Source organism: Palaemon carinicauda, chromosome 17, assembly GCF_036898095.1.
Source record: "Palaemon carinicauda isolate YSFRI2023 chromosome 17, ASM3689809v2, whole genome shotgun sequence".
NCBI classification, from domain to species: Eukaryota; Metazoa; Arthropoda; class Malacostraca; order Decapoda; family Palaemonidae; genus Palaemon; species Palaemon carinicauda.
In genome coordinates, this window is record NC_090741.1 from 107,097,684 (window position 1) to 107,118,342 (window position 20,659).

General features: G+C 44.6%; 1 protein-coding gene and 1 long non-coding RNA gene across 4 annotated transcripts in view; one reads left to right on the forward strand and one right to left on the reverse strand.

Moving 5' to 3' along the window:
- Nucleotides 1–20,659, reverse strand: part of Sgf29 (SAGA-associated factor 29) — a 185,254-nt gene that overhangs the window by 63,423 nt on the left and 101,172 nt on the right. The window lies entirely within an intron of this gene.
- LOC137656896 (uncharacterized) overlaps nt 1–20,659 on the forward strand; it is a 95,126-nt gene that overhangs the window by 46,578 nt on the left and 27,889 nt on the right. For all 3 annotated transcript variants that reach the window (XR_011047044.1, XR_011047043.1, XR_011047045.1), the window contains exon 3: nt 13,129–13,237. This is a non-coding gene — a long non-coding RNA (uncharacterized lncRNA). The remainder of the gene's footprint in view (nt 1–13,128; nt 13,238–20,659) is intronic.

Sequence of the window (20,659 nt, forward strand, 5' to 3'; positions counted from 1 at the left end):
ATCCTTTAGAGTACAATCCTCATTGTTTAGGTTCGAAGCATAGTTCAAGACTTTGTCCGAAGACCACGTGATGGGCTTTCGTGGGATTGCTGGTTTGAGTCTAGCGCATGCTTTTGGGATCTTATTAAAGATTTCACTGGAGAGGTCCACCTCAAAAGCGTACAGAAGTGGTCTAGACAGGGCCGATTTACACAAGGTAATTGTAGTTGAAGCCAGGCCTTGTTCGTGAAGTATATGAAGAATGCTAAACAGATATCTATCGATATCTCTGTCGGTTTCCTTGTTTTCACAAAGGAAACCCATTTCTTCCATGATGATTCATATTGTCTCCTAGTCGAACTTAACTTGTACTCTTTGATGAAGTCTACTTTATCCTTCGAGATTCCAAACTTTTTGTTCGCAGCTAGGGTGAGAAAATCATGAGATGTAGGTTGTTGGTTCTCGAGGATGAAGCGTAGACAGTTGACTTCTGTACCAGTTGAGATAGTACTAGATCCGACCGAGGAAACAGCTTCAGTTTCAACTCTAGGACTAGAGGGAACCAATTGCTTTTGGGCCAACTGGAGGCCACTACTGCTGCTATCCCTCTGAAGGATCTTAGCTTGTCGAGTACTCTTAGCAGGAGATTGGTTGGTGGAAACAGGTGAAAGCAAATCCACCTGTTCCAATCAAGGGACATGCGTCCATCGCCTCTGCTTGAGGGTCCATATAAGGGGCTACGTAACGAGGTAAATTCTTGTTGTCGCTTATTGCGAAGAGGTCGATCTGCAGTTCCGGGACTTTTTCTGAGATGGAGAATGAGTCGGCGTCTGGGGACTATTCTGTCTCTATGGGCTTTTCCCTGGATAGAGCATCCGCCGTCACATTGCGGAACCCTTGTAGGTGAACTGCTGATAAGTGCCATCCTTTCCTCCTTGCCAGGTAGAAGATGGCTAATGTCACATGGTTGATGTCGGGTGATCTCGAGCCTTGTCGATTTAGATACTTTACTATCACCTCGTTGTCCAAGACCAATCTGATGTGGATTGATCTGCGAGGGGATAGTTTCTTCAACGTCAGGAAAACTGCCATAACTTCCAAAATGTTGATATGAAAGGTGTTGAACTGGTGTGACCAATTCCCTTGCACTTTTTTGTCGTGAGACTGGACTCCCCATCCTTCCAAGGAGGCATCCGTGTGTATCACCACTGATGGTTGTGGTGGTTGCAGAGGAATTGTCCGTGCTAGGCTCTTGGCTGTTGACCACAGCCTTGACTGCGTGCGCAACAAGGTCGGGGTCAACCTTAGTTAATCTCTTCAAGCGTTTGATGCGCATTTTCTCCAGACTCCTGACGCATCTTTCAAACATGCTTTTAGCACTGGGTCTGTCACTGCTGCAAACTGGAGAGAGCCCAATACTCTTTCCTGTTGGCGTCTTGAAATCCTCTTGTGACGGATTAGTCTCCTGACAGATCCCGCTATTTCTCTCCTCTTCTCGGATGGAGTGGAGAGGTGGTGTGACTTTAAGTCCCATTGGATTCCTAGCCACTGGAACTGTTGAGCTGGAGAGAGACGAGACTTCTTGCTATTGATCTTGAAGCCCTTGTTGGCTGCTTGCAGACAAGTAATCTTGGATGCTGCCCATACCAGCCAAAGCATCTAAGTATGCTACCACTTGAACTCCTTCGGAGCGTAGCTGTTGGACGATTGTGTCTGCTAGCTTCGTGAATATCCTTGGGGCTGTGTTGAGTCCGAAGGGCATTGGTCTGAAGACAAACTTCTTCTTTTGTAGTTTGAATCCTAGGTAGGAGGAGAAAGGGCGACTCATTGGAAGATGCCAGTAAGCATATGCTAGGTCCTTATGTGTTGCAAAGTAAGCAACCTGTACTTGTTGTTCTCGATGAATTTGTTGAGTGGAGACAAGTCTAGTCTCTCTGAGTTTGTCCGAGTCTTTCTTGGGAACACAAAGCAGCCTTCCCAGGAACTTGATGGACTTGGCTTTCCTTATTACCTTCTTGTTCAAGAGTTCTGAGGTATATTCTTCTAACAAGGCGGTAGAGTGTTGGAAGAATTCTGGAAAACGGGGTGGAGTTCTGCTCCATTTCCACCAGAGTCCATTTGTGATTAGGCTGTGGGCCTAGGGATCCAAGGTCCAGCGATCATGAAAGTGATGCAGTCTGACCCTACCTGGAGCCCCTCATTGCTTGAGCGGTCCTGCGGATCTGTTTCCGCCACTTGTGCTCCTCTGCCCCGAGAGGAGTTACCTCCGGGAAAACTTCTCTTAGGGCCTTTTCCTTTCTGACTTGAGCGAAAGAAGTCGACTGCCTCTCAAAGTTAGGGTTAAACACTAACTTCCAGGTGAGGGATCATCTGGAAGGTGGTCTGAGGCATCGTGGTCATAGTCACGGCAGGAAGTTGTGCAGGTCTGCGTGGTCTCCTTGCCTTTTTAATCTTAGGCTGGGGACCTTCGTCCAAGGAAGATTTCCTCTTTGAGTTCATGCCCCACTTTTGGAGAAGGTCCCTATTCTCCGTGGCTGTTCTGTCAATGATCTCTCGGACCAGTTCCTGTGGGAAAAGGTCTTTAACTCAGATACTCGAGGTAATCAGCTTCCTTGGTTTGTGTCTGACGGTCGCTGAGGCCAAAACAAACTCTATGCAGGCTCTCCTTGCTCTGAGGAAAGCATATAAGTCTTTCACAAGGGTACCCATGTGAGACTTAGCCGGGAAGTTATGTTGACCTGCACACATTTCCAGGCAGTTCTGATGAGAAAGGGAGGCCCTAAGTCTCTCTTTCGACTCCTATTCCCTCCGCAGAAGATGATCTGGCAACTTCAGAAGGCTCTCATTGAACTGTTGGCCTACTATCTCTGGATCCAACTTAGAGACAAAGAAGGTTAGGTGGACATCCTTCTGCTTCTCCTCGTAGGTAGGCAGTGCTAGAGAGAATGGTTTGCATTTCTCTAGGGTTGGGCAGGGTTTGCCCTCGTCAACTGCCTTGACGGCAAAGTCTAGTGTCTTCACCGAAAAGGGGAAAGAGATGGAGGAAGGGGCAAGAAAGGTGGGATGTTTCTTGCTCAGTGCTCAGACTTTTGGAGTTGGTGTACCTAGCTCCTTTCAAGGTTTTCAGGAGGATCGCTTGCGCCTTGTCATGTTCAAAGACAATGACCTCTTTGGGTACCGTTTCCTCTCGGGCTGCATGTTCATCCGGCAGTCTCACGTAACAGTCTGGGTAGGCCAAAAAGTTAGGCCAGAATTCAAGGTCTTCAATCAACTTGGCCCACAACTTCTCGGAGACGAATAACTTCCCATTCATCATGGGCATATGCTCCGCATACCTCCAGGGATTGGTTTTGGAGCAGTGAAGGAGATCCAGCACTAAGGGGCTTCTCTGTGGTGCCCTTGGTGGATCCGGGGCGGTCTGCCCTCTCTTGTAACAGGATCTGCTGCTGCCTGATTTATTCCCGCATCGTCTCTTGTTCTTTCTGGAACAATAAAATCATCCGTTGGATCGAAGTAAGGATCTCTTCGTTCTTGTCAACCAGTGTTGGAGTTGGGGCTGAGAAAGTTGATGGCATAGGTTGGTATGCCGTCACGGCAAACTGAGGATCTTCAGTTGCCGTTGATATGGATCTTTCTTCCTCTGCTTGTGGATGATCCACGTTTTCTTCAGGGCCTTCTTGCAGTAGGTCCTGCTCAGTGTCAGTGGACACTTCTGACATCCTCTTTTGGTGGATGTCCATGCCTTCCAGTGCCTTGTTTATGTTTGCGTCGTGCTTCAGTTGTATGAGAGGATGCTGGACCTGTTCCTGGGGCACCACCACGTTTGGTAGAGCCTTGGGGAACAGTAGGCACCTTAGGGTGTCATATACTGTCCCGGAGAGTTCTTCTGGAACCCTCTTACCCATTTGCGAACGGTCTCCCTCGCTGTATCCCTAGTCTCTATGTTGACTGGGGTGGGGGGGGGGGGGGCTTCTCCAAATCCGTTGGCCAGCAGGGTCGAGCAGGTGGGGCAACCCTTCAGGTCCCAATATTTGAGGACTCCCGACATGATGCAGCAGGGTGCATGAGTCGTGCACTTCGTGTGGTCACAAAAGTCTTTGCCTTTTTGGTTGCAGAACAACGCTGAACACTTCTCCATCGGCTCCTGTAGAGGAAAAAGAGCCCAATGAGTATTGAATTTTTTTATATCCGTGATATAAAAGCATACAATTTTTTTTTTAACAATAGTAATCACTATTGTTTATAATAACTTAGGATAGTAAGCTTGAAAGGAAGTAGAGAAGACACATATCTGTGTTTCCTCTCCCAGGCCACTGCTGATACCTCCATCAGTATTAATATCTAGTTTCCCTGATAGGGAGAATACAAGGTAGGAAAAAACTCTAGGAGCTAAAGCTAGAGTTAGTAAATATCTAATCTAACATTATCCACCTGTAGTATATATTAATACCGATCGGGTATTTTAGAGTCCTGATGCTTAGAGGGTGGCCATGACAAAAATCATGACCACTGACTCAGAGGCTGAAAAGGATATGACTTCTGACTTAATTCTCGCCAAAGGGATTCCACCCCCGCCACCCCAACAGTGTGCATACTGATGGGTCTCTGATGAGGTGATGAGACAGTAGAATATGGCCCATTGAACCTTCACTTCCTCAAAAGTGAGTTTGGCTGACCAAAAGGGCGAGAGATCTCAGATTCACTGATGTGATCATTTACTCGATTCAGAACCAACTAGCAAGATACGACAATGGCTGCTCCAGAGTAGACCTCAACCTTCGCGGGGCACCAAAGATACGATCAATTACTGAGATCCAACCTGATGGGGGCCCAAGATCATTTCACCCCATTTATTGTACTCAAGAAGAGTGACAGAATGTCTACAAAGGAACACTCCATTGGTAAAGTTCAAGGTCTAGTACCTGTGGAGAAAAGAATTCTAAGTGCCCTCGTACTTAACAGGGGTAGAAGAGTTGGAGAAAAAGCATTGACCCTGTGCCTTGAGAAAGGGGCTGCAAACCTCCAGCTACAGGCCCATAGCCATAAACTGCAACCTTGAGATGTACAATATTTTCAACACAGAATATGGAAGTGCCCCATTCAGAAAAGAGCTGCAGTCCATCATCCAAATAGGAAAGGTGAAAGAGAGCGCCACAACTCTTCCAACACAGCTGACAGAAAGTGTAACCTATTCACGCTTGCATGGGCCCATACACCTTTGTTCAACCTGGCTACTGGGTAGCAATGGGAACTGGTCATGACATGGGGACATCACTGGAGACCACCCTGGTGTAATGCAACCCACTCATCCGGAAGAAGCACTGTCAACTAGAGTCCTATTCTTGTCACTACGACTAGCCTTTTTTTTTTTTTGAAGAAACAAAAATTTCATAATTATAAGAGGAAGAGGCTGAGGAAGAAGAGTTGGAAGAGGAAGGAAACCAAGTCGCTTCTTCCACTTATCAACTTTCTCCTCAAGCACTGCAAGCAGATAAGTCAAGGTCTGAGCAACCCTCAGCGACAAAGCTCTCCCAAGGGAAGAAACTATACGGGTTGATCCATAAAAATTAGATGCCCTCTTCTCATCTTCTCAACACAGGATACAGCAGTAGAGTATCCTGTTCAGACAAGGGAGCAAAGTCCACCATCCAAGTAGTAAATGAGAAGGCCTCAGGTCATGTGGCCCCTACCACATGAAATGAGGCCCAGAAGTTTCAGCGAATGGCAAACTTGATGAGGAGTGTAAAGTGCAAATCAGCAATGTCATTGGCGTTGTCAAGAGTGAAGCAGGAGAAAATTTATTTTTCTCACTCCTCAACAAAAATGCCCAGCTAACAGGAGACACAATCTACAATCGGTAAAAGGGGATAATTGTGAACAATTATTTCCCTAACCATAGAGTGAAGGGAACTATCACCAGTTTATCCATAATATGATGCAGTGGCCAGTATATACAGTACAGTACTTGCATTCATGCTCTGTTCTATTATTGCCATGGAGTTGATATTAACAATTCAAACTAAAAAGTATAGGAAAAGGTTAAACAGCCTTGAATAGGTCATAACAGTACATCAGTGCTTGTGGTCAGACAAAAGTGAAGAGCCTTTGAAAAGTGAGTGGGCAGGACTACTTGTCTTTGCTCACCACTGTTGTTAACTGCCTTGTTAACAATTTCAACAACTGCTCCAGCTTTGCCAAAGGCATTCCTTAGTTCAAAGGATGAGAAATTTGTATATACTGAACATTGAAACAAGTGAGATTAAAGTGACTATAAATGATAGGGTTATAAATTAATATTTCATGTTGTGAATTTTAATACATCACAGCATTGCATTTCCTTATCATCAAACTGTAGCTCTAAAAAATATTTTTTAAACACTACTATTATATAAATCAAAATATTTATGCCTTTTAGATTCATTAATAAAGATGTCTAAAAACTCAAAAGTCTTTAGTACAAGAAGCAGATAGATAAATAAAAAATTTCAAAAAATGTTATTTTTATTAATAAAATAAATTTTTGAATATACTTACCCGGTGATCATATAAGCTGCAACTCTGTTGCTCGACAGAAAAACCTACGGTCAAAATACGCCAGCAATCGCTATGCAGGTGGGGGTGTACATCAACAGCGCCATCTGTCGAGCAGGTACTTAGTACTCCAAGTAAACAAAGAACCAATTTTCTCCTCGGTCCACTGGGTCTCTATTGGGGAGGAAGGGAGGGTCCTTTAATATATGATCACCGGGTAAGTATATTCAAAAATTTATTTTATTAATAAAAATAACATTTTTCAATATTAAACTTAGCCGGTGATCATATAAGCTGATTCACACCCAGGGGGGTGGGTAGAGACCAGCATTACATGTTTACATTATTATGAGCTAAGTATTTTGTATTTCATTTTAGCAGTTATTCAAAATAACAAACATAAAATAAATAAGTACCTGGTAAGGAAGTCGACTTGAACAATTACTCTGCCTTTATAAGTACGTCTTCCTTACGGAGCCTCGCGATCCTCTTAGGATGCTGAGCGACCCCTAGGATCTGAAGTATCAAGGGTTGCAACCCATACAACAGGACCTCATCAAAACCTCTAATCTAGGCGCTTCTCAAGAAATGACTTTGACCACCCGCCAAATCAAGTAGGATGCGAAAGGCTTCTTAGCCTTCCGGACAACCCAAAAACAATAATAAAACATTTCAAGAGAAAGATTAAAAAGGTTATGGAATTAGGGAATTGTAGTGGTTGAGCCCTCACCCACTACTGCACTCGTTGCTACGAATGGTCCCAGAGTGTAGCAGTTCTCGTAAAGAGACTGGACATTCTGAAGATAAAAAGACGCGAACACTGATTTGCTTTTCCAATAGGTTGCGTCGATTATACTTTGCAGAGATCTATTTTGTTTAAAGGCCACGGAAGTTGCGACAGCTCTAACTTCGTGTGTCCTTACCTTCAGCAAAGCTTGGTCTTCCTCATTCAGATGGGAATGAGCTTCTCGTATTAACAGTCTGATAAAATAGGATAAAGCATTCTTTGACATAGGCAAAGATGGATTCTTAACTGAACACCATAAAGCTTCAGACGGGCCTCGTAAAGGTTTTTAAATAGAACTTAAGAGCTCTTACAGGACATAAGACTCTTTCTAGTTCATTTCCAACCATACGATAAGTTTGGAATATCGAACGATATTGGCCAAGGCCGAGAAGGCAGCTCGTGTTTGGCTAGAAAACCAAGTTGTAGAACATGTAGCCGTTTCGGATGAGAATCCGATGTTCTTGCTGCAGGCATGAATCTCACTCTTTTAGCTGTGGCTAAACATACCAGGAAAAGAGTCTTTAAGGTGAGATCTTTCAGGGAGGCTGATTGTAGCGGTTCGAACCTGTCTGACATAAGGAATCTTAGTACCACGTCTAAATTCCAACCAGGTGTAACCAAACGACGCTCCTTCGTGGTCTCAAAAGACTTAAAGAGGTCCTGTAGATCTTTATTGTTGGAAAGATCTAAGCCTCTGTGACGGAAGACTGATGCCAACATGCTTCTGTAACCCTTGATAGTGGGAGCTGAAAGAGATCGTTCTTTCCTCAGATATAAGAGGAAGTCAGCTATTTGAGTTACAGAGGTACTGGTCGAGGATACGGATACTGACTTGCACCAGTTTCGGAAGATTTCCAACTTCGATTGGTAGACTCTAAGGGTGGATGTTCTCCTTGCTCTAGCAATCGCTCTGGCTGCCTCCTTCGAAAAGCCTCTAGCTCTCGAGAGTCTTTCGATAGTCTGAAGGCAGTCAGACAAATAGCGTGGAGGCCTTGGTGTACCTTCTTTACGCGTGGCTGACGTAGAAGGTCCACCCTTAGGGGAAGTGTTCTGGGAACGTCTACTAGCCATCGAAGTACCTCGGTGAACCATTCTCTCGCGGGCCAGAGGGAAGCAACTAGCGTCAACCTTGTCCCTTCGTGAGAGGCGAACTTCTGCAGTACCTTGTTGACAATCTTGAACGGAGGGAATGCATATAGATCTAGATGTGACCAATCTAGTAGAAAGGCATCTATATGAACTGCTGCTGGGTCCGGGATTGGTGAGCAAAATATTGGGAGCCTCTTGGTCATCGAGGTTGCGAAGAGATCTATGGTTGGCTGGCCCCAGGTGGCCCAAAGTCTCTTGCATACATCCTTGTGGAGGGTCCATTCTGTTGGAATTATTTGTCCCTTCCGACTGAGACAATCTGCCATGACATTCAAGTTGCCTTGGATGAACCTCGTTACTAGTGATATGTCTAGACCTTTTGACCAGGTGAGGAGGTCCCTTGCGATCTCGTACAATGTCAGAGAGTAGGTCCCTCCTTGCTTGGAGATGTACGCCAAAGCCGTGGTGTTGTCCGAGTTCACCTCCACCACTTTGCCTTGAAGGAGAGACTTGAAGCTTTTCCAGGTCAGACGTACTGCCAGTAGCTCCTTGCAGTTGAAATGCATTGTCCTTTGACTCGAGTTCCATAATCCCGAGCATTCCCTACCGTCTAATGTCGCACCCCAGCCTACGTCCGATGCGTCCGAGAAGAGAACGTGGTTGGGAGTCTGAACAGTCAGGGGAAGACCCTCTCTAAGGTTGATATAGTCCTTTCACCAAGTCAGACAAGACTTTATCTTTCCGGAAACCGGGATCGAGACCGCTTCTAGCGTCTTGTACTTTTTCCAGTGAAAAGCTAGATGGTATAGAAGAGGACGGAGGTGTAGTCTTCCTAGTGACACAAATTGATCCACGGATGACAGTGTCCCTACCAGACTCATCCACAGCCTGACTGGGCAGCGTTCCTTCTTCAGCATCTTCTGGATGGATAGCAGGGCTGGGGGCTGATCGTCTTGTTCAGCAACGTCCTCATCAGAGGGTTCCTCATCCGAAACTGATGAGGAAATGGCAACGGAGTGGGCAACGTCTGACTCGCTGAATCCGGTCGCACTGGTGGATGAGTGACGGAGCCGGACGCAATATCATGGAACTGCTGCACAGTCTGTGAACTGTCAACAACCATGGGTGCGCGAGGAAGTACAGCGTCAACCCGAAACTGTCTAGACTGTCTGGGTTGTGCAGTCAACACCTTACCGGGTTGCTGAGGTTGACGCACTGCGTCACAACAAGTCACCTCTGCTGGTTGTTGAACGTCCTGAACGTCAACAACCACCTCCGAGCATCGCTTAACGTCAACGTGCGACTGGCAACCCACACTGGGTCGCATCGGTGGAGGAACCACCTCAACTGGCAGACGCGAGTAGGTTACCTCAGCGTCAACAGGGCGCACAACCGACCAGTTGGAAGGTTGTTGGCCAGGAGGAGGAACCACCTCAACTGGCAGACGCGAGTAGGTTACCTCAGCGTCAACAGGGCGCACAACCAACCGGTTGGAAGGTTGTTGGCCAGAAGGTTCTTCTCCGCATTTAAGTCCTCTATCAAGGACGCAAGCTTGGACTGCATGTCTTGCAGCAAAGCCCATTTAGGGTCTACGGGAGCAGGTGTGGCAACAGACGGGGTTAGCGACTGAGGCGGAACCATTTACCATCTCTGAAAGCCTTGTTATGTGTGACATAATAGTACAGCAAAACTTCAAAGGCTCGACAAAAGTTGAGAAGTTGACCTGTAAACAACTTGGAGCGTCTCCTGGCTAGGCGCCAGGGCGAGTCTACCAGAATTGAGAAGTCTATCTGGGCAGAGGCATGAACTCCCAAGCCGAGAACTTCTCTCGTGTCCTATCAGACTCTCGCTCTATAAGCCAGTTTAAAAGAAGGGAAATCAAAGGCTGTATCCCTAAAACTCCTCCTGGTGCAAAAACCAGTCGCCTAGCCAACGTAACGCTCTCTAGGAGAGCGAGAGAGCACTAGCTTAAAAACAACGGCTTCGAAGTAGCTAGGCCTAGTGTAAGCTCTGACGTTTAGGCGAACGAGGAGCAGCAGTTACAAGATCCGGACGAAGATCCTTAAAAAATCATCATGATTTAATTAAAGTCCATAGGAGGCTAAGCAGCTTAAGGCTCCTCTCCAAATGACAGAGTCCTCAAGGGAATATCAGTAGGAGGGAGAACAGCACTTTCTCATCTACAGGAACCTTGTCCGATAAAAGCTAGGTTATCTCAGTGAGTCTCTCACTGGTGCATTAGTAGCAGACCAGAAGGCAACGTCATGTAACTGCTTGACAGTCTGTGAACTGTCAACAACTGAACTGTCAACCACAACAGGTGCGTGAGGACATACAGTGTTCACTCGAGACTGCTTTGACTGTCTATACTGAGCAGTCAAAACAACTCTAGAATGCGGAGGTTGACGCACCGCGTCAAAACAAAACAACTTATACTGTTGTTGTACCTCGCGAACGTCAACGGAAGGTTCCGTGCGTTACTGAACGTCAACATGCGGCTGGCAGGGTACACTGGAACGCGTGGGTGGCGGGACTCTCTCAGCTGGAGTGCGGCAGAAGGTCGCCTCAGCGTCCACAGGACGCACAACCGTGTTGGTTGTAGGCTAGAGGTTGGTGCAGTGTTAACCTTCTCCGCACGAAAGTCCCGCATCAATGACGTTAACTGAGACTGCATGGTCTGCAGCAAAGACCACTTAGGGTCTACAGGAGCAGGTGCGGCAACAGACGGTGTGACTGCCTGATGCGGTACCGCTTTGCCTCTCTTAGGAGGTGAGCAGTCGTCGGAAGACTGCAGCGAGTCCGAACTGACCCAGTGGCTACAACTGGGCCGTTGGACTTGCGCGGAAGGGACCGACTTGCGCTTAATAAGCTGCGAGACCTTGGTCCATGGTTTCTTACGAGAAACCTCTTCCGCAGACGAGAAATAAATGGGCTCTCTCGTCTTTGTGTGGGTGGGGCGATCTTGGGTAGATACGCCCGAAACCACGGAGGGAAACGTCTGTTCGTTGATCAAGGCCTGACGAACCCATAAGTCGTTCGACATTACTTCTCCCCTGGGCTTGGGAGCTTGCAAGAGGTCCCGGACTAGGTGAACGACAGGCACGAACAGACGAACCCTCGGACGCAACACTGTAACACTTTGCGCATATCACTTTATCACTTCGATTTTTTGTTTTGCACTTATTTCACTGAAATTGAAACTTTTACTGATTTCTACCTGAAACACGCAATTCTACCCTCATTAAAAGGTAGTAATTGCGAAATCAGTCGTATAATGCAGCTCATTAATACTAGCAAAAAACAGAAAACATATATAAAGATAAAAAATCAGTGGCTGGGAAAGAGACTAAACACTAGTTCAAATAAACTACGTTTACAATCTCTAACCGCACATAGCCTGGGGACAAGAATAAAACCCTAGAAACGTTTTACCTTCTTCCCCGTACATCGACTAGGGACGAGAGTAACACGAGAAAAACGTTACCCGCTTGAACGGAACGTTTTCTCTCCTCTCTCTCCCTCCGTCTCTATCTCTCTCTCTCTTTCTCTATTGATTTCGCACCTAAGAGAAGAGCCCAATTATATATCGTCAAAAAACATGTTATTTGACTAAAGGAAAAAACTGAAAGGTTTTCCAAATAAAAAGTTCCTTTAAATTAGAATTTACAACATTTAAGCTAAGAAAGAATGAACAAAACGTCAGAATCGATTTACTCTTACTGCAAAGTGAAACCGTGAAACACTCTCTCTCTATCGCAACGATAGAGCGCATGTTGAACGTCCTGAACGTCAACAACTGCGTAGCATAAAACACTAAACGTTAGTTCATCTTTGAAAACAGTACGAAGACTATCAAAGAAATTCTTTCATAAAACATTAAATTTAAAAAGTTTTAAATTCTTTAAAGGCTAAATACGATATAACGGGCTCAACGTTGATTAACTTTGGTTCCAAGTTAGGACCGCCTACTATCAGGAAAGGTCGCATATAAACAAAACATAAAAATTATCTTTATATGTTTATAATAAATGGAAAGTTAATCGAAGAGGCCTAATAAAGGCGGAGAGATATAAAATATATAGATCTATAACGTGTTAAGCAAAATTACTAAAAACCTAAACACACTTCCGTCTAAGGGAAGGGTCGGCCATTTAAAAGTGAAAGAGAGTCCATACTCTCTTTGTCACTCTAATTAAATCTATCCAAAACGAGTTCAAGTTTTGAGATGAAGATAAAACACCTGCATAGCGAAAGCTCAAAACTAGAATAGTGTACTTCACCAAATAGTTGTGAAAACAAATCCAGTTAGTAACAGCGTATTAGTAGGTCTTGCCGGTAGCCCGACAGAGAGTAAATTGGTTCTTTGTTTACTTGGAGTACTAAGTACCTGCTCGACAGATGGCGCTGTTGATGTACACCCCCACCTGCATAGCGATCGCTGGCGTATTTTGACCGTAGGTTTTTCTGTCGAGCAACAGAGTTGCAGCTTATATGATCACCGGCTAAGTTTAATATTGAAAATTATATTTTATTCCATAACCAATGATAAAATGTTTGCTCAGGTTATTTCTACATATTTTGTCATAATCAGACTCATTTACAATACTTTTGATATTTTTCCCATCAGTGAGAATCAATAATGCAGTACATATACTGTATTGTACAGTACAGTATTAAGTTACCAGATAATCATCCACTACGTTAAGTGTAAAAAACTACATCTGTGATAATTACTACTTCAGGGAACGAATTATAATGATCGGTTTGAGGCTCCATGTTGTAAATCAGGAGGTCATCGAGTGGAATGACGATTTAAATCAGATGAAGGAAAACATCAGGCTACGACGAGCAGTAAGTCTGTCTATTTTTCTTTAAAAAAAAAAAAAAAACACGATTGTTTACAAACTTACTCTGTATAAACTGAAATTTCAATTACCTTTGCATTCTTATCATAATATTGTCCTTGATACTCTATTTCCACTATCATGACCCTTCTTGGATTAACACCAGTTGTATGAGTTATTGGAGGGCTTCTTGCCTGATAGCACTTCCAGTCTTCTGTTGGAAAGATGTCTTAAGCAAACTGGATCCAAATACTTTTCCATAGTGTCTAATCAATGGGTTAATTGCACCATGAAAGTTTGTCATTGGAAAAGCTAAGTCAAAATCCATGATCACACAAATCCTCTTCCAAGTCTCTTCAATCTCACAAAAATTTCTCAGGTATTTGGATACTTTATGCCTCTCATATAACACAATGATAACGTCCAGGGTTTTTAGAGATTCCATACCAGTTTAAAAACACAAAAAAGATTTCTCTGGCTTTTAGGAATTGTGGATGGTTACAGACTGTATGCAGAATGTCAGTGGTCTAAGATAAATGGGAGCCGTCATTGGTTATTATTGGTCACCAGGATCTCAGGCTCAATCACAAGAAAAAATTAGCATTCGTAGATCAAGCATGATTTAAGACATACTGGTGTTATTTGGTTATCATGCTACTTGTATATATGCTCAAGGATGTTGTTATATTATCTGTTCTTGATTTTGTTTTTGTTGATCTCATAACTTTTCAGAGCTTTCTTGGAAGTGCTGACAGTACTTTTGTCCACTAGGCCATTGGTCTTAAACAGAAAGGATTTATCACTTCAAGTTTAGTCACCAGGTCTATGTTCATGCCGTGACTCAAAACATCTCGGTCTTAGTTGCTTAGTCTCCAGTCAGATGTGGCACAATCAGTAGTCTTGGAAGTATCTGAATGATCATTCTGCTCATGGACCTTCTTAAGGTTGATGTACAGTCTGATCTATGATCTTAAGAGTCACTTGAAAAGGATACAAGATCTAAATAAAAAATTTTAATATCCTTCATTGGAGTGATCACATCACATTCTAGATGACAGTGTATTTCATTTGCTTGCAAGCTCTTCCACTACCCCATTACAGGGTTACTTTAGTTGGGTAAATTCTATTTCTAGTGCTTTTAACACCCGTACAGGTCTGGTTATATCAAAGATGAGAATATTACAGTGAGTTATTTGTACTTGGTGAAATCCCCTTGTTAATAATAAGAAAAAGTTTAATTTTCAAATAACACATCACTATTATTCGTGAGGACAGGATAGGATTATAAAATTTAGGTCTCAAGCCAACCACTAGGGCACCAAAGGCCAGTCAGTGCTATATGATACAAATTAATCAACTGTTTCTGTACAATTCCACCATTTGGTATCACTTTAACCTATAAAACCAATCACACCACTTTCATATAAACAATATCTAAATGTGATAAAGGAATTAAAAAGATAAAATAAACTAATAAATAAAATTTATTAATGCCTTGATAATATCAATTAATGTGCTAATTAATAAAACTAATTAAATCATTAATAAAAAATAATTAAAGCATTAATAAAATCAATTAAATTATTAATTAATAAAAATGTTATTTTGATTATAAAATAAATTTTTGAATAGACTTACCCGGTGAATATATAGCTGCAACTCTGTTGCTCGACAGACAACTCTACGGAAAAACTCGCCAGCGATCGCTACACAGGTTGCGGGTGTGCCCAACAGCGCCATCTGTCGACCAGATACCCAGCTCTCATGTAAACAAAGACTCAATTTTCTCCTCGTCCCACTGCGTCTCTATTGGGGAGGAAGGGAGGGTCATTTAATTTATATTCACTGGGTAAGTATATTCAAAAATTTATTTTATAATCAAAATAACATTTTTCAATATTTAACTTAGCCGGTGAATATATAGCTGATTCACACCCAGGATGGTGGGTAGAGACCAGTAATATATGTTTACACTTTTATGAGCTAAGAGTTTTTTATTTCATTTTAGAAGTTATCAAAATAACAAAAACAAAATAAATAGGTACCTGGTAAGGAAGTCGACTTGAACAATTACTCTGCCTTTTAAGTACGTCTTCCTTACGGAGCCTCGCGATCCTCTTAGGATGCTGATCGACCCCTAGGATCTGAAGTATCAAGGGTTGCAACCCATACAACAGGACCTCATCAAACCCCTAATCTAGGCGCTCTCAAGAAATGACTTTGACCACCCGCCAAATCAACCAGGATGCGAAAGGCTTCTTAGCCTTCCGGACAACCCATAAAAAAACAACACTTCAAGAGACAGATTAAAAGGATAAGGAATTAGGGAATTGTAGTGGTTGAGCCCTCACCCACTACTGCACTCGCTGCTACGAATGGTCCCAGTGTGTAGCAGTTCTTGTAAAGAGACTGGACATCTTTCAAGTAAAATGACGCGAACACTGACTTGCTTCTCCAATAGGTTGCGTCCATTATACTTTGCAGAGATATATTTTGCTTAAAGGCCACGGAAGTTGTTACAGCTCTAACTTCGTGCGTCTTCACCTTAAGCAAAGTTCGGTCTTCCTCACTCAGATGTGAATGAGCTTCTCGTATTAACAATCTGATAAAGTCTGACCAAGCATTCTTTGACATAGGCAAGGATGGTTTCTTAACTGAACACCATAAAGCTTCAGATTGGCCTCGTAAAGGTTTAGTACGCTTTAAATAGAACTTAAGAGCTCTAACAGGGCATAAGACTCTTTCTAGTTCATTGCCTACGATCTCCGATAAGCTGGGGATATCGAAAGATTTAGGCCAAGGCCGAAAAGGCAGCTCATTTTTGGCTAGAAAACCAAGTTGCAGCGAACAAGTGGCTTTTTCTGACGAAAATCCGATGTTCTTGCTTTCGAAGGCATGAATCTCACTGACTCTTTTAGCCGAGGCTAAGCATACCAGGAAAAGAGTCTTAAGAGTGAGATCTTTCAGGGAGGCTGATTGTAACGGCTCCAACCTGTCTGACATGAAGAATCTTAGTACCACGTCTAAATTCCATCCAGGGGTAGCCAAACGACGCTCCTTGGTGGTCTCAAAAGACTTAAGGAGGTCTTGCAGATCTTTATGTTTGGAAAGATCTAAGCCTCTATGCCGGAAGACCGATGCCAACATGCTTCTGTAGCCCTTGATAGTGGGAGCTGAAAGGGATCGTCCTTTTCTCAGGTATAAGAGAAAAACAGCTATTTGAGCTACAGAGGTACTGGTCGAGGATACAGAAACTGACTTGCACCAGTCTCGGAAGACTTCCCACTTCGATTGGTAGACTCTAATGGAAGACGCTCTCCTTGCTCTAGCAATCGCACTGGCTGCTTCCTTCGAAAAGCCTCTAGCTCTCGAGAGTCTTTCGATAGTCTGAAGGCAGTCAGACGAATGAGCGTGGAGGCTTTGGAGTACCTTCTTTACGTGTGGCTGACGTAGAAGGTCTACCCTTAGAGGAAGACTACTGGGAACGTCTACTAACCATCGCAGTATCTCGGTGAACCATTCTCTCGCGGGCCAGAGGGAAGCAACTAACGTCAACCTTGTCCCTTCGTGAGAGGCGAACTTCTGCAGTACCTTGTTGACAATCTTGAACGGTGGGAATGCGTAGAGATCCAGATGTGACCAATCTAGGAGGAAAGCATCTATATGTATTGCTGCTGGGTCCGGGACTGGAGAGCAATAGATTGGAAGCCTCTTGGTCAGCGAGGTTGCAAAGAGATCTATGGATGGTTTACCCTAAGTGGCCCAAAGTCTCTTGCACACATCCTTGTGGAGGGTCCATTCGGTTGGAATTACTTGCCCTTTCCGACTGAGACAATCTGCTATGACGTTCAAGTCGCCTTGGATGAACCTCGTTACTAGGGAGATGTCTTGACCTTTTGACCAGATGAGCAGGTCCCTTGCGATCTCGTACAACGTCAGTGAGTGGGTACCTCCTTGTTTGGAGATGTACGCCAAGGCCGTGGTGTTGTCCGAGTTAACTTCCACCACTTTGCCTCGAAGGAGAGACTTGAAGCTTTTCAAGGCCAGATGTACTGCCAACAGCTCCTTGCAGTTGATATGCATGCTCCTCTGACTCGAGTTCCACAGTCCTGAGCATTCCCGACCGTCTAGTGTCGCGCCCCAGCCCACGTCCGATGCGTCCGAGAAGAGAACGTGGTTGGGAGTCTGAACAGCCAGGGGAAGACCCTCTCTTAGGTTGATATTGTCCTTCCACCAAGTCAGACAAGACTTTATCTTTTCGGAAACCGGGATCGAGACCGCTTCTAGCGTCTTGTCCTTTTTCCAGTGAAAAGCTAGATGGTATGAAGAGGACGGAGGTGTAGTCTTCCTAGTGACACAAATTGTTCCACGGATGACAGCGTCCCTACCAGACTCATCCACAGCCTGACTGAGCAGCGTTCCTTCTTCAGCATCTTCTGAATGGATAGCAGAGCTTGATCTATTCTGGGGGCTGATCGTCTTGTTGTTCAGCAACGTCCTCATCAGAGGGTTCCTCATCCGAAAACTGATGAGGAAACGGCAACGGAGTGGGCAACGTCTGGCTCGCTGAGTCCGGTCGCACTGGTGCATGCGTGACGGAGCCGGACGCAACATCATGGAACTGCTGCACAGTCTGTGAACTGTCAACAACCATGGGTGCGCGAGGAAGCACAGCGTCAACCCGAGACTGTCTAGACCGTCTGGGTTGTGCAGTCAACACCCTACCGGGTTGCTGAGGTTGACGCACTGCGTCAAAACAAGTCACCTCTGCTGGTTGTTGAACGTCCTGAACGTCAACAACCACCTCCGAGCGTCGCTTAACGACAACGTGCGGCTGGCAACCCACACTGGGTCGCATCGGTGGAGGAACCACCTCAACTGGCAGACGCGAGTAGGTTACCTCAGCGTCAACAGGGCGCACAACCGACCGGTTGGAAGGTTGTTGGCCAGAAGGTTCGGTAGCAACCTTCTCCGCATTAAAGTCCTCTATCAAGAACGCAAGCTTGGACTGCATGTCTTGCAGCAAAGCCCATTTAGGGTCTACGGGAGCAGGTGCGGCCACAGACGGGGTTAACGACTGAGGCGGTACCGCTTTCCATCCCTGAAAGCCTTGTTTATGCATGACATAATTGTACAGCAAAACTTCAAAGGCTCGAAAACAGTTGTGAAGTTGACCTGTAAAAAACTTGGAGCGTCTCCTGGCCAGGCGCCACGGAGAGTCTACGAGATTTGAGAAGTCTATCTGGGCAGAGGCATGAACTCCCAAGCCGAGAACTTCTCTCGTGTCATATCAGACTCTCGCTCTATAAGCCAGTTTAAAAGAAGGGAAAGCAAAGGCTGTATCCCCCAAACTCCTCCTGGTGAAAAACCAGTCGCCTAGCCAACGTAAAGCTCTCTAGGAGAGCGAGAGAGCACTAGCTTAAAAACAACTGCTTCGAAGTAGCTAGGCCTAGTGTAAGCTCTGACGTTTAGGCGAACGAGGAGCAGCAGTTACAAAAAGATCCGGACAAAGATCCTTAAAAAAATCATCATGATTTAATTAAAGTCCATAGGGGGCTAAGCAGCTTTAGGCTCCTCTCCATCTGACAGAGTCCTCAAGGGAATATCAGTAGGAGGGGGAACAGCAACTTCCTCATCTACAGGAACCTTGTCCGATAAAAGCTGAGTCTCAAGCAAGGGAGAGACCTACCGTGGTGGCAATGCTTTACAAGCAGAGTCCACACTCACTGGTGCATTAGTAGCGGACCAGAACGCAACGTCATGTAACTGCTTGACAGTCTGTGAACTGTCAACAACTGAACTGTCAACCACAACAGGTGCGTGAGGACGCACAGCGTCCACTCGAGACTGCTTTGACTGCCTAGAGTAGACTGAGCAGTCAAAACAACTCTAGAATGCGGAGGTTGACGCACAGCGTCAAAACAAGTCAACTCCGATTGTTAGTGAACGTCTTGAACGTCAACAGGAGCATCAGCAAGTGGCCTAACGTCCAAATGCGGCTGAAAAACCACACGAGACCGCATCGAGTGTGGGTCTAAACAACCTGACTGACGTGACTTAGCTACGCCAACGTCAACAGTAAGCACAAAGGAACGTTAGGTTGGCTGAAAGCCAGGATATCGATGAGATAAACGGCTAGACTCAACGGACTAATCGGCAGAATAGTCTTCCATAAGGGAGGCAAGCATATACTGCATGTCTTGCCATACAACCCATTAAGGATCAACGGAAATGGTTGTGGTAAGAGACGAGGGTAACGTCTGTGACCGCAACACTTTGCCAACAAAAAAGACTCTCGGAGTCTGTGTTACGCTTTTGTTAGGGGGCGAGCAGTTATCCGATGACTGCATAGGGTCAGAGCTGTCCTAATGGCTGTAACCAGGACGCTGGACCTGTCCTGAAAAGACTGACTTTCGCTTAAGGGCTTCGAAACCTTGTGACAGGTTTCTTATGCGAAAAGCCTTCGGATGACGAGGAGAAACAACGTCTCTCTCGTCTTATGGTAGGGGAGATCTTGGTAAGATACACCCGATACCATAGAGGGAAAACGTCTGTTCGTTGATCAAGGCCTCTCGAACCCATAAGTCGTTTGACATTACTTCTCCCCTGGGCTTGGGAGCATGCAAGAGGTCCCGGACTAGGTGAACGACAGGCACGAACAGACGAACCCTCGGACGCAACACTGTAACACATATCACTTTATCACTTCGATTTTCTGTTTTGCACTTATTTCACTGAAATCGAAACTTTTACTGATTTCTACCTGAAACACGCAATTCTACCCTTCATTAAAAGGTAGTACTGTAATTGCGAAATCAGTCGTATAATGCAAGCTCATTAATACCAGCAAAAAACAGAAAACATATTTTAAGATAAAAAAATCAGTGGCTGGGAAAGAGACTAAACACTAGTTCCTATAAACTACGTTTTCAATCTCTCATTGCACATAGCCTGGGGACGAAAATAAAAAACTAAAAACGTTTTATCCTTCCTCCCCGTACAGAGACTAGGGACGAGAGTAACTCGAGAACAACGTTACCCGCTTGAACGGAACGTTTTCTCTCCTCTCTCTCCTCCGTCTCTATCTCTCTCTCTCTTTCTCTCTTGATTTCGCACCTAAGAGAAGAGCCCAATTATATTTCGTCAAAAAAACATGTTATTTGACTAAAGAAAAAAACTGAAAGATTTTTCAATTAAAAAGTTCCTTTAAAATAGAATTTAAAACATTTAAGCTAAGAAAGAATGAACAAAACGTCAGAATCGATTTACTCTTACTGCAAAGTGAAACCGTGATACACTCTCTCTCTATCGTAACGATAGAGCGCATGTTGAACGTCCTGAACGTCAACAACTGCGTAGCATAAATAAACTAAACGTTAGTTCATCTTTGAAAACAGTACGAAGACTATCAAAGAAATTCTTTCATAAA